General features: G+C 40.3%; 1 protein-coding gene across 1 annotated transcript in view; it reads right to left on the bottom strand.

Annotated features, from left to right (window-relative positions):
* The window catches only part of MED13L (mediator complex subunit 13L), a 167,351-nt gene that overhangs the window by 45,888 nt on the left and 108,337 nt on the right, over window positions 1-13,126 (bottom strand). The window lies entirely within an intron of this gene.

The raw sequence follows: 13,126 nt of genomic DNA, 5'->3' as shown, positions 1-13,126 counted from the left end.
TCCTGATTAAAAAATATAAAAGCACATGAATGTTACAGAAAGTTGTCAACAACCTAAGGTGAACCATGGATTTGCCACTGCTGACCAAATTTAATTTGAAATTAATGGTATTGAAAATGTTTTCACTTCATTCTACCCATAGAGTGACTCCCATCACAGAAAACTATTTGCTTAAATATTTATTGCTACAAAGCCTCAGAAAAAAAAAGAAAACAAAGTACATTTCATGTTTTTAATAATCATTTTAATCAACTAAAAATGTGCAGAGCTGCAGTAAGTGTGCAGAGACTTTTCAGAGCTCTGCAGTTTAATGGCTTTGCCACAGGGCCAGCCCTAACAGGACCTATGCCTTACACACAGCTCTTATTACCTGCACCAAGAAGAACAACCAGAGCAACTACAACAATTACACTCCAGGGTTTTAATCAACCAACTGCTCTGCTACTGCTGCCAGTTGTTTTTAAACAAAGTCACTGATGGTCAGAACTGAGAGCTGCTCTAATCCCACTAAATCTCTGAATGACTCCACATATTGGGCAGACTAACTTGGCATCCTGTAGCCTAAGTTCCTCTTCTGTGAACCTCAAATCCTACCACAAAAAGACACCAGAGGAAAAAGCTCAGCTGAGAAAAATCTGGAGAGAAAATGTTACTGAAAAAGGTAACAGCTACACTTTCCTGCTGGTGCAATCCAAGATTCTGAAGTACTTTGTAACAATAATTCCACTAAATAAAAGGTTTCATTATGTTTCAATTTCCACAAAGGAAAAAATTTTCACTATCCTCAGTGATGAAGTGGTAAATTGATCATTAAGATTCAAGGTGGGGGGAGGGGGAAGTGGGGTAACAGGACATGGGACAAAATGGGTCAGACTCCAGCTATTTCTATCCTGCCTCAAGAAGATAAGCAAATCAATTAATGTAATAAACCCCTCTGAACAATGGATTTCTGAACATACAAGAAATACAAAATTACAGCAAAGTCCAATTATTTAATCAAAACCCATTAGTTTCCTTACACAGAGTGAGCACCTTAAATATAAAGAAGGTTTCAATAAATAAAACCCCCATGAGAAATCTGGTGTAAGATCAAGTGGGAATAATGTCTGCAGAGAGTTCACATGCAGCAGGTCAGCATTTCCAAAGCAGAGAGCAAAGCTGTTATTTTCAGCTCTTTTCAGCTGTCTTTAGTATATACACAGAAACACTCTGGGTTCTGCAAGCTTCCTACAGGATTTAATTGTGGGTCTTGCTTGGCTGCTATTGAACTGAAGGGAAAAAATTGGGACCATCCAGGGACCCTCAAGTGTCTTGCAAAGTGTTGCATGAACAAATCACGTGCAATCTAATGCAACACTCACAGCTACCCAGAAACACTGTGAGGAAAGGGAATACACCAAATCAGAGCTTGAAAAACAAAATATTTATTTTATTTTGGAGGGAAGGCAATGTATACCACTGACTTTCAACTGAAATCACATAACACCAGAATTAGTAATTAAGATCACAGAATTAGGTAGCTTCAGACTAAGAGTACAGACAACTAATTGTCGGGGGAAGAGGTGTACACATAGAGTATCAGCCCATTTCTCTTCCCTGAATGCCAGATTAAGGAATAACAGCAATGAATGTTACTGCTCACACCCAGCAATAAGGACTTCATCAGTGCAAGATGGATCATTTCTAGCACTGGATCCAAATTACACCATGCCCAGCTCTAGGAAGAGAACAACAAAGCTGGCTAGTCCAGCAGTGCTTTCCTTTAGACCAGAGCTGGTGGAGCTGCTGGCACAAGGTCCAACTCCAGCCAGACCCTGCGCCCTGCTGCCCTCCCTGACTCCCCACCAGCTTTGCCAAGGGACAGGCACTGACACACAAGTGAAGCTCTCTCTGGTGCCAGTCACTGCCATAAACTCAGCTTTCAAGACCAAAAATAATAAAGATCAATGCTTGGAGACTTCCTGCAGTCCCCATCAGCTCCTGGCACACCCCGAGTAAAAGTTTCCCTTAGTAACAAATAAGAATTTGATTTGAGCACCCACTGCTGGGCTGTGTTCCACCCTGGCATGTGCTCCCAACCTCCTGACATTCCTGCATGCAGTACAGCTCACACCATTCCTAAAATACCAGCCCAAAGAAATCACTCCGGCTACAAATGTGAGCCAGATCTTGGAAAAAAAAATCCAAGTGGAGAAACCTCACCCAGCTCCAAAGTAGCCAGCACTTCATACAGCCCCAGCACAAGGCTTCACCTGATCCACCTTCCACTGAGCTCCACTCTACATTCAACCCATTCACATCACCTAAAGCTCCAAAGCACACAAATGGTTCAGGTCCTCACTACAGTTTTCCAACATTACCAAATCCAGTTTTCCTACCAGATCCTCTCTGCACCAACAAAAAACTAAACACAAAAGCAGATCAGGCCAGGGCTCCTAAAATCATGCAGCACAATGTTCAGACTGATTTTTTATTTTATTTACATTTCTTTCAATACAGTCCAAAAATTGAAGCTGCCAGGCTTTTGAGAAGCCACTACACTATCTCTGCAGGTTTTTAAACATCCTCATTTCTGTACTCCTACTGATCAGATGATTAAAGTGTCAGAAACCACCAGGAAGACACATGAAATGGCTTCCAAATGATCTCCCTACTCCCCAGTGTCTGATGGAATACCTCAAGCTGCCAGCTCAGGACAAGTACAATAATTCAAGTGTTGCTAATTTTGCACAGCTGTGCTACACATTCACTTTGCACACACTAACGAATTACACCAGGAACAGAAAGGGCAGTCAGAGGAGGGTTTGACTCCTCCTCTGACTCTGTTAATAATAAATTTATTTTATACCTTTAAATTTGAGCCTGTTTTGCTCTTAAAGTGTTTTCTCCCAGTCCTTATCTCAACTCATGAGCCTGGTTTTTCCCCTCATGTGTCCAGCTGTAGCAGAGGAGAGTGAGTGAACAGTTTTCATGGGCACCTGGCATTTTAACCAGTGTCAAACCACAACAGAAAAATCTGTATCAGTCCTCTGGTCACACTACACAAACTCTTTCTTAGAGGTACTTTTTCAGAAACCTTTCTCCTGCTCTCCCTGACAGCTGCCTTGGCTAAGATGTCATCTCCCCCAATGGAATGTATAGAACATACACAGAATAGATTTTATTTCCAACTCTGGCTGAACTAAAGCTGATGTGGGAAAAATGTTGAGCACTGGTCTGCAGCCAGCAGAACATTTTAGTACACCTTCAACGGTATTTCCACTACATTCATTGCGACTTGTGTGCTAAATTCAAAACAACTGCTTAAATAAAAGGCATCTATTAACAGAAATACAAAGAAATAGCAAGTTCAAATAACCTTTTGTAACAAAAGATCTGTGTCCTTTTAAGTATTGCAGGTATTTTTTCTCCATAACACAGAAAAATCAAGTCTTCACTTTGGCACCTAATCACCTGCAGCTGACATTATCTGTCTTTCAGGTGTTTCCTCTGGGACCTCAATTACCTCAAATAACTTTTGAGATGCCTAAAGATGTAGCTGAATACCTTGGCAGTGTAATATTCAGGACTTCCCATAAACTTTATGAATACCAATTCCTCAGTTACTATAAATGACTTAAAGAAAACAACATTACATTTACTTACATATAAAAATCAGATGAGGATTATGAAAAACTGACTACATTTAAACTCCACAACATTGGCAGAGAAAGGAGAACAACTGATGGATTCAGGTGTTGTTTCCATTTTTTGGGAGGTTTGGATAAATAACCAGTGGAACCTGTGCTGTTCTCCATTCAAACTGTACATAAAAAAATGCCAAGATACAGCGATTCCTAGCAGAGTTTGGAATGTATGTACTAATGTTTACCTTGTATAAAGCCGAACTGCACCCCACAGATTTCAAAATACACCACAAATGTGGAAATCAAACTGCCAGTAACAATTACTTTGGGATTTGGGGAAGAGGATACTACAAAACAATTTAATTGAACAAAACAGATATTTTTCCTCATTAGAGAGATATTAAAACCATAGTTCTCTGGTATTAATTTTATCATTATTATTTAAGGGCTTGAACCCATTCCCTGAAAACCCCCTTGCTGCCATGCAGTGCACAGTGTCTAAGTTTGCTTTGTCCCAAAAACTGCAACCTCCTGACACACCTGGAAAGTGCAGTTGGGAGCCAGATTCCAGGACTGACACTAACAGTGAAAATTTAAGAATCCTGTATTTGTACATATCCATAGTATTTTTAGAACAATTTCAGAGCTGAGCATTTTTTAAATGCTTATTTCTCCACAGAGGAGCTTGAGCTCCCATGCCCTGCCTCCAGGCTGCAGGCAACCTCTTGGTTCTCCTTTACTTTATAAGCAATTGCCCACAAAGCCACTGACTGTGTATGATTAATTATACTTTCTAACCAATAAATTGTATGGCTGCTTTAATTCTCCTCAAAGTTCAGACTGGGATCTTAAAGCCCTCAAGTCACAGCTACCCCAAAATAGCTTCATCAAGTCTGATGTTAGAAAAGAGGCAGCAGCAAGGCGCAGGCATTAGGAAAACAGTCAAATCACTTGTTTGATGTGGACTACAAAAAAGAGGGCACCAAAAGGCAATTTTGGAACAGAAGAGTGGCAGCAAAATAAAATAATTTCCTTTAGAGTTGCTAAAGCAACAGGACAGGAGCAGGTCACAGTGGGGTCTGGGCAAGAGATGGCAGCACCTGGACACCCCTACAGTCAGTAATGCTCCAACACCACAGTCCAGTATGTAAATCAGCTCTTCTTAAATGTTCTGAAAGTGAATATCCCCAGAGAAGCCTGAACTTGAACAAGTTCCCAGTAAGGGAAGAGGAGAAAGGCTGCCTGCTTTGATTTCAGAGAAGACAGAGCCTTAGTTCAGTGCAGAGTGGCCTTAAATGTGCCAGTGCCCAGTTTAAAAAAAGCATATTGCTTTTGCAAAAACTCCTTGATTTTGTTATCTCTTTCTCTTCCCCAGTTCAAAAAAAAAAAAAAAAAAAAAAGAGCAGGGAAACAGAACATCAGTTCCCAGAACTATCAGATCTTTCATAGTGGTTTCTCTAAATCCATTCATTGTCTCACATATTCTGTTGGATTTTTTTAATGTATGAGAAGCACTGACAGAAATTTTGTATACCTATTAATTGCCTTTAATGTTTTTTCCAGTAGTGAAGTAAAGCACTAAGGTAACAGTTTCACAATGCAGAAAGCATTTAGATAACATTATCTAAACACTTTCTGTGAAAAGACTTATTATCTCAACACTGCCTCAGTTGTAACCAGCAAAGCCCTTGCCAAGGCCAACACACACCTTCCTAATGGGATTCCCTCCCTGATCCCATCTCCAGCAACCTCCCACCCTCCCCTGTGTATAAACACATGCACAGGATGAGCTGCCAGCCCCGGGACACAGACCATTCTTCCAATGGATCCATCAATCTGCAGTGTGACAGGGTAAGAACATTAGAACCTGCATGAGTCATGGGGAAATGCTGCACAGCCCATCAGCCCATTCTGGCAGTAATTCCATTGTAGGATCACTTGGAACAAGACCCAAATCAAGTCTGTGCTGGAGGCAAGGTCACATCCAGCATCCCTTAGATGGAACATGGGACAAACTGCTCCCATTTCCTTCCCTGGCTTATGCCACGCTGGGAGAGCTCCAGGTTTCGGCTTTTTGGAGATGGACTGGTCTGCTTACAGAACAGAAAAGAGGCTTGGCTTTGAGCAAATAACAGTGACAGTGCTCCCCCTGAGGAGGAGTTTGCACTTTAGGGAAGCAGAGCTTCACCCCACAGCTCCTGCAGGGAACAGGTTCTGCAGCAACAGCCATGCCATGCCTGCCCTAGAAACCACATACAGAAAAAAGCACATTTTTACACTGCATTGAAGCAGTGTTCAATATTTGGTTCCATTTTTATTAATGGATGAGCTCCTCCAGTGTGCAGGCATTGAGAGATTTCCTTCCACGTACAACTGGAGTAGTTTTATTCCTGTGATCCTCAGTGAAGTACTACAGCATAATAGGTGAAAATGTCCCATAAATATTCACACAAATAAATAAACCCTTATTTTTCTATACCAAGTGAGTTTTGCGTGTTGAACATTGAAGTTTATTGATTTATTATTAACTGCACATATGCGTAAAATGTGACTTGTCAAAACATGCTGGTCTAAAATTGTTTCCCACAATTTTAAAGTTGAACTGAATCCATTCTCTGACCATTGATGGTTACTGAAGAAATAATCCAAAATAATACCCTGAATAACCAAATCAGGCAGCAGGGCTGCCACAACCACTGCAATGTATTCATTTTCTCTACATTCAGGGACAAACGCTGCTCTTGATACCCGTTAATACCAAAGGCAAGGCAAGTCCCTGGATCAAAGATAGCATTTATCTTTATCCTATATATTCAGAAATATGGGACAATGGCAGATGGCACAAAAGTTTGGTGAATACATCTGCCAATATGAAAATAAACACATTAAAGTCAGAGCATGGCTATGCAGAATTTTGGTTTCCATGCTGAAAGCTCAACCTGCTTAAAAGAACTGGAGAGGATTCCTGCTCTGGAAATGGGCTGGGATCCATCTGCAGTGGGATTGTTACTGGCAGATTAAACCACAGCAATCCAACAGTGCTGCTTAACAGGTGAGGAGCTGGTGCATCCTCCCACCAACACTCCAAAGTTAGGAACATTCAAGGCATGTTGGGTTAGAACCATCCTGTCTGCAGTAGACAAGCAGAGGTTGTAGGGTAAATAAACAGAGCAGATCAACATAAGCACTTTCCCTGTATCAGAAATTCAGATCACTTAAAATTGTATGTTCTAAATTACCATTTTTAAATAAAATCTGATTTTTACTAAGTGTAATCAATACCAGATAAAACTGGCCAAACCCAAAGGGTCTCCTGGATCTCTGAAATAAAATCCTGCAGTGAAATCCCAGTGAAGATCCCTCCCTTGGCAGAGGGATGGTGAGTGATGCAGTCAGGACTGTACCACACCATATAGCTCGAGGCACTGAGGATTACTGAGTCCATTATTTGCTATATTTCTGCCACACTTCAGAGCAGTGCTGATTTAGAACACAGCTATTTTGAATTATTTAAGATGTCAGTACCAAAAAGTGATTCCGAGAGTTTATTATATTCATTATGAATTAAAATTCATTGTGATGAGACACTGCATCCTGCCCTATTTAGAAAACACAGAAGTTGTTGTGACCATATTTCTACTGTACTACAGGATATAGACTTTAAAATACTATATAAATGCATACCAAAAAGAAACATGGAGGTTATTAAAGTTATTTTCAGGTTAATGCCAAAACAAATACGTATTTTTCATATTTTTCACTGGAAATTCTGAGCTTTTTAAAATATATGTCCTTAGGAATCAAGAACTTGCTTATACCTGTACCAGCATTACCAGGTACTCTAAAAACAATAGTACCAGCTGGTGAAAACTACAAAATGGATTATAATTAACTAGAAGATTGTCAGAATGGATGCAATATTTCTTGCTTTAGCATACTCAAAATACCAACACATCAGGAAAAATTGCATATAAAGCTTCTAAAATCCCTGCTGTTATCACCCTCCTGCCATCTCACTCTCTGTCTGAAGCACTGTGCTTCCACACAGGGTCTGAAACGGGTCGTTTGGAAAATTCATTTCCATGAAAGATCTGATACCCTTTCAAGCAAGAGTGCAGGCAGATAAGCTCAAGCTAAGATATATTCACTGTGCCCCATAAGTTATTCATGGCACATGAATAACTTACATGTTAGTTACATGTGGAATCTCCCAAAAAGCCCTTTTTGTGCTGTTAGTCTCAGCATTTCTTAAATACCATTCAGGCCTCAGAACTGTCATGAGCAGTTGTGCTCTGGAGATCAGGATTGAAAAAAACCCCTTTGGAATATTAATAGTCCCAAACTCCAGCACAAGCCTGACGAGCGCTGATGGAGGTTCGCCAACCAACTATTGCCATTTTTTTTCAGCCTAAGGCATAAACTGACCTTTCCTTAACAGTTCGGCCCTGCAAAGTTTAAATGCTGGGTTCCCTTAGATTGAAGCTTTCTGTGGCAGTTTTATCACAGATAACACAGCTATCAGTTGTTCTGACTTACAACCTCAGCTGTATGGTTGACTGGCACAGTCAAAATGATTTGTCTGCGAGTCACAGACCCAAACAGAGCTTTGGGAAAAGGCTTCCCTCTAACACTCATAAAGGGGTAAAAATATTATCCTTTCTATTAAGATCTGTGTTGCACACTGGCCATTGGTGAGCAGTTAACATTATCTAAATCAAGTCAGCCCAGTTTTCAGTCTCACATCTGAATTGCAGGAGTTGTGTAGGAAGGCAGTGATGAAATCATGTTCAGCAGAGAAACAAAAAGAGTATTTAATAATCAGTTATGGGGGAGTATGAAACCACATTTACATTGGGAGCTTCCTTCTCATAAACTAACTCTGCTCTAGGAGTAAAGCCACAAACCATTAGTGATCCCTTAGTAATTGTTTTAGACAATTCCTTGCAGCACAGATTCACTCAAAGCCACAGCTGAGTTTGTCACCAATATTTGCTTTGTGCTCTACTGGATTCAAAACTGCACATTTAAAAAGAGTATCAACATGGACTAACATAAATTTATTTGTAACAAATTAACAAAAATTATCTAAATTCTGTCTTGATTTATATCACAATTAGCTCAGAAGCTAGAAATTTAATGCATCTGATAGTCTGCATCTGATATTTTGGCTTGAAATGGCTTTGATCTCAGCAGCCATTTGTTAGAAATGACTGCTCTAAAACCCCCTGTAACCTGAATGAGCCATGACATGGATAAGCATTGATGAGTTTTATAGGGTTATTATGTATGCAGAGTCTGAAAGGTCATGTTACTTATTTATGTAACACACGTGGTGTTCTTGCAAATAACAGCTCTGAGATCCTCTGTAACCAAACATTCCCTCACGTGGGAACATCAAGCTGGAACAACTGCAAATGAGGCTGGGGGACCTAAAAAAATTAAAATATGGGAACAAAACCAGCTGTCAGTGCTCTACAAAAGCCCTGACTAGCAGGTATGAGGTACAAGGGGAATTAATACATGAACATCAGATCATTCTCAGACTGCTCACAGCAAGGCAGGAAAGTAAAGCAGACACTGCCACTTACTCCCGCTTGCACCACATGTTTAAATTAGGGAGGGGTTGTGTGAAGCTTTAAAATAATTTTATCCAAATTCTTTCAAAATAATCAGATAATCCTACACAAACCCTAAAAATGGAGCTCAAAAATTGTGAAAACTAAAATCCCATAAAAGAAAAGACACGTCTCTTATAATCAAAGACCTAATTTGCTCCCAAGCAGCCAGGCTTCTCTCCCTGCTTTGTAAGTTAAGCAGCACTGACATGGTAACACAGTGCCCAGTAATTCACAAGTTAACAGACACCACAATTCATGTGGTCTCTTCCATTTAAATTCCTGCAGTCTCAGTCACAGGGATGCTCTCCAGACATGGATACAGGCTCTGTCACCACAGTCAGCAGCCAAAGCACAACCAGTATGCATCCTTTCCATGTCTGAGTTATGAAAACAAAGCCCAGCCCGTCAGAGCTCCTCCTCTGCTCTGCAAGGCCAGCACTGCCTTGTTTATCCTGCCTGCTAATGTAGGTTAATGCACCCTTCTCCCCTTCACACCATGGAGGGTGAGCTATTATCCAAAGCAGCATTATATTAGATTAAGACCATTCAGAAAAGAGATTCCTGGGAAAAAAAACAGCGAACTGAAGGGGAAGAAGGGCCATAGGTCCATTTCTTGTTGTTCATTCCACATGAAATTAAAACAAGTACATCAACAGGGGGAACTGTGGTTACCCAGGTTGTTCAACACAGAAATAAGAGAAATATTGTTCTCAAAATCTCAAAACTATTAATGCAGTTTTGATTCGTGCTGCTTACTGTGGGCTCTCCAAGAGAAAAGAAGAAGTAAAGCATTATACTGTGTTTTATGTCACAGATTCATACATAAAAAAGAAATTCAGACTCCCCAGGCATTAAATCCCTGTACCCACAATCCAGTGTGAGCAAAGTTTAGTTTTTCTGGCAGGTGAACACCAGCACTGGGAGCTCTCCAGTGAGGAAGCAGCCCTGTTCTCAGAACGTGGGAGCTAGGGACCTTCTGACATCTCATGTGCATTGAGAAGTGGCAACTGGAAACAGGATTTGTAAGTGCTGCAAGACTTGATCTTCCTCTAAATTCATTTCTTCCCACAAACCAAATCTTCTGGTATTCTGGTACATGATTATAAATCTATAATCATAACTCAGTATTTTCAATTACAGAGCAGGAAGAGAGATGAATCCTGATGGAGAGTTTTAATATTCCCAGGACGCACAGCTGAACTCCTAAATGTGACAGGACAACAGCACTACTGCAAAATGGAAGGAAATAATGCTCAACTATACCTTGATAAAATTAAACAAAAAACCCAACCCTCCCTCCCCCAAAAATGACAAAGCAAAGCCAAGTGCCTAAATCTCTCTGCATTCCCCCACCCAGCACACATTGCTCAAGCACCAAGGACTAAGCATAAAATGCCCTTCACACTTGTATTGAAGAGCACAAGGTTTAATGAGCTACCCAGAACAAAGTTTTAAATTTGAACCTCATTTTACAACATGGTCTCAGAGAAAATTTGTTCTCCTTTGCTGTATGGTGTGTAAAGGAGCCTGCAAAAACTGTAAACACCTCCTAATACATTCTGAAATTCCTGCTGTAAGCCTGCTGCCAGCTGTCCTTTAGGAGGATGGCTGCACAAAATTATTTCACATGCGTTCATTATGCAGCATGATCACAATTAATGGAATAAATTTTATGATTCAAAACAAATTAAGCAACATGTAGAAAATTCTAAAACCATGAAAAATGCATTAATTTATTCATTGCCATGCATTTGTGATCTTTCCACTTTCGGAGTATGGTTTAATTGACTAGTTTAGAGACCAATTAATCCCTTTACATTTAAGTCAATCACTGAATCCTCTCAAAATAATTTAGCTCCTACATGCTGCCTCCCATTTCATGTCCCAGGAGAGTGACTGCAGTTGAAACAGGTGGCACACAAATCACATTTAGGAATGGAGAAAGAACTGCACTAGCAGGGATATGAAGCATTAAAGACAAAGATGCACAATTCAGTCAACCATGTTCACTCCCTGATCTCCACTACTCCAGTTCCCAATCATGTCCTGAATGTTTGGGGGGATTTAAATTGCAGATCACACATAATTATTTTAATTTTTTTTTACTTTCTAGTCCTCACCTACCTATTCCTCCTCTCTTCATTTTTTTACAAGACACATGAAAATAATTCAGTGTCAAAGACAGGGAGAGGTGGATTTGTCACCAAGGAAATAATTCCTCAGGAGGGGAACAGAGGTATTGGAGACCAAATCAGAAACTTTCAGCATCACAATCCTAAGAGGAAGGAAAAATCCCGACATATTGAGGTTTATTTGCCTATTAAAACCAGTCACAATCTCACCAGTATTGGAACGGGACAGGGTAGTTTATCTTCCCACAAAATAACACCTTAAAAGCTATCAGAATGAAAGTAGGATTTCTCTGTTTAAACAATAAAGTAAATCTGAAAATGAGCCAAGGACTTCACCCCTTCTATAAGGTGTTCAACCAACAAAAAAGCTTGAAAAGAAAAATTATTTCAAATAAGCTAAAACCACAAGCTCCTGAAACCACATGAGGCTCAAGTAGAAATGAAAGTATTTTTGTACATCAGTCCAAGGCTTGTTGCATTTTAAACATTTACATAGACACATGATAAACAAATGATCGGAAACCTAAAGAAAGTATGTTCCAAGAACACAATTCAAGAAAAATCATCAGAAGGAAAAATAATTATTCTCATATCAAATGCAAGATTTTGTGTTTTCAGTTCCACCAAGTAATTTTATAAATTATTTCCTCCCTTGTTTTCCTCTTTAATTAAGAACAAGTTTCTGTCAGAAAATGAAAATAAAAAACCTCAACCACATCACTGCAGAAAAACTTTTTTGCAGAAAAACTTTTCTGCAGTGAGAAGTATTTTATAGAAATGCCTGAAATACCAATTCTGTGTCTTGACAGGACTGAAACTCCACCCAAGTGAGTGAAGCAGACAGAGCTAGAGCTGTGGTGACCAGCACCCACTGTCACAGAGTGACCCATGGAAAGGGGAACCAGGACCTCTATCCATCCTCCACCTAAAGCAGCTCCTGATTTCCCCGTTTGAGACCTGTGGGAACTCTGTGCAAGCCCCCAGTGGGCTCAGCCTCTGCAAGCCCAATGACTGTGCCCTGGCCTGTGCTGACTCAGGATCTCTGCCAGGCCAAACAATTCCCGAGGCAGGAATGTGCTGCAGCTGTCGCTTTGTGCTTAATTCTCACCCACAGACAGAAATTAAATGCTTCAAACTTCCAGCCTTGTTCTGGCCGTGCTGCCTGAGGTGGTGGCACAGGTTTGTTTGCTGCTTAGGATGACTTCACCTCAAACATGGAAATAAAATTAAAGAAATTGCTCTAAAAGCTGGATTAGTCTGCTAAATACCCAGCAGAAATGACACAGCTTTGCCATGTGTACACAGCTCTGTCATGTGTAATACTGAGCATCAGTGCACAGTGCAAACCCACATTTAGACAGCATGCAGGGAAAAAAAGCATGCAAGCATGTAGCTTGCCCTGCTCTTCCAACCAGACCTCTTCCCAGCAGATCCAGCACTGGAAGGGAATGTACCCACAAGGAAAAGCTGAACTCCTTGTACAAACTCAGCTGTTAAAAGGTAAAGCAGTCATGCTTACATGGACTCTACAGCGTTTTAAATGTTCAAGTTCATAAAACTTCTCTGACAGCCCCTAAAACGTCATTATTTTAACAGGTCACGGAGACTTGGCAGGATTTTCCTCAAGGTCAGAAACATTCTCTTCAGGCTTTCAATTAAATACTGTTAATTTTTTACTGAATTATATGGTGAAAGAAAAGCAAATAACCACTTCCCAATTCTGGTTCTTCCTCTTTCAACCCGGTCATTT

Source organism: Oenanthe melanoleuca, chromosome 15, assembly GCF_029582105.1.
Source record: "Oenanthe melanoleuca isolate GR-GAL-2019-014 chromosome 15, OMel1.0, whole genome shotgun sequence".
NCBI lineage: Eukaryota > Metazoa > Chordata > Aves > Passeriformes > Muscicapidae > Oenanthe > Oenanthe melanoleuca.
This window is presented reverse-complemented; position numbering and strand designations above follow the sequence as displayed.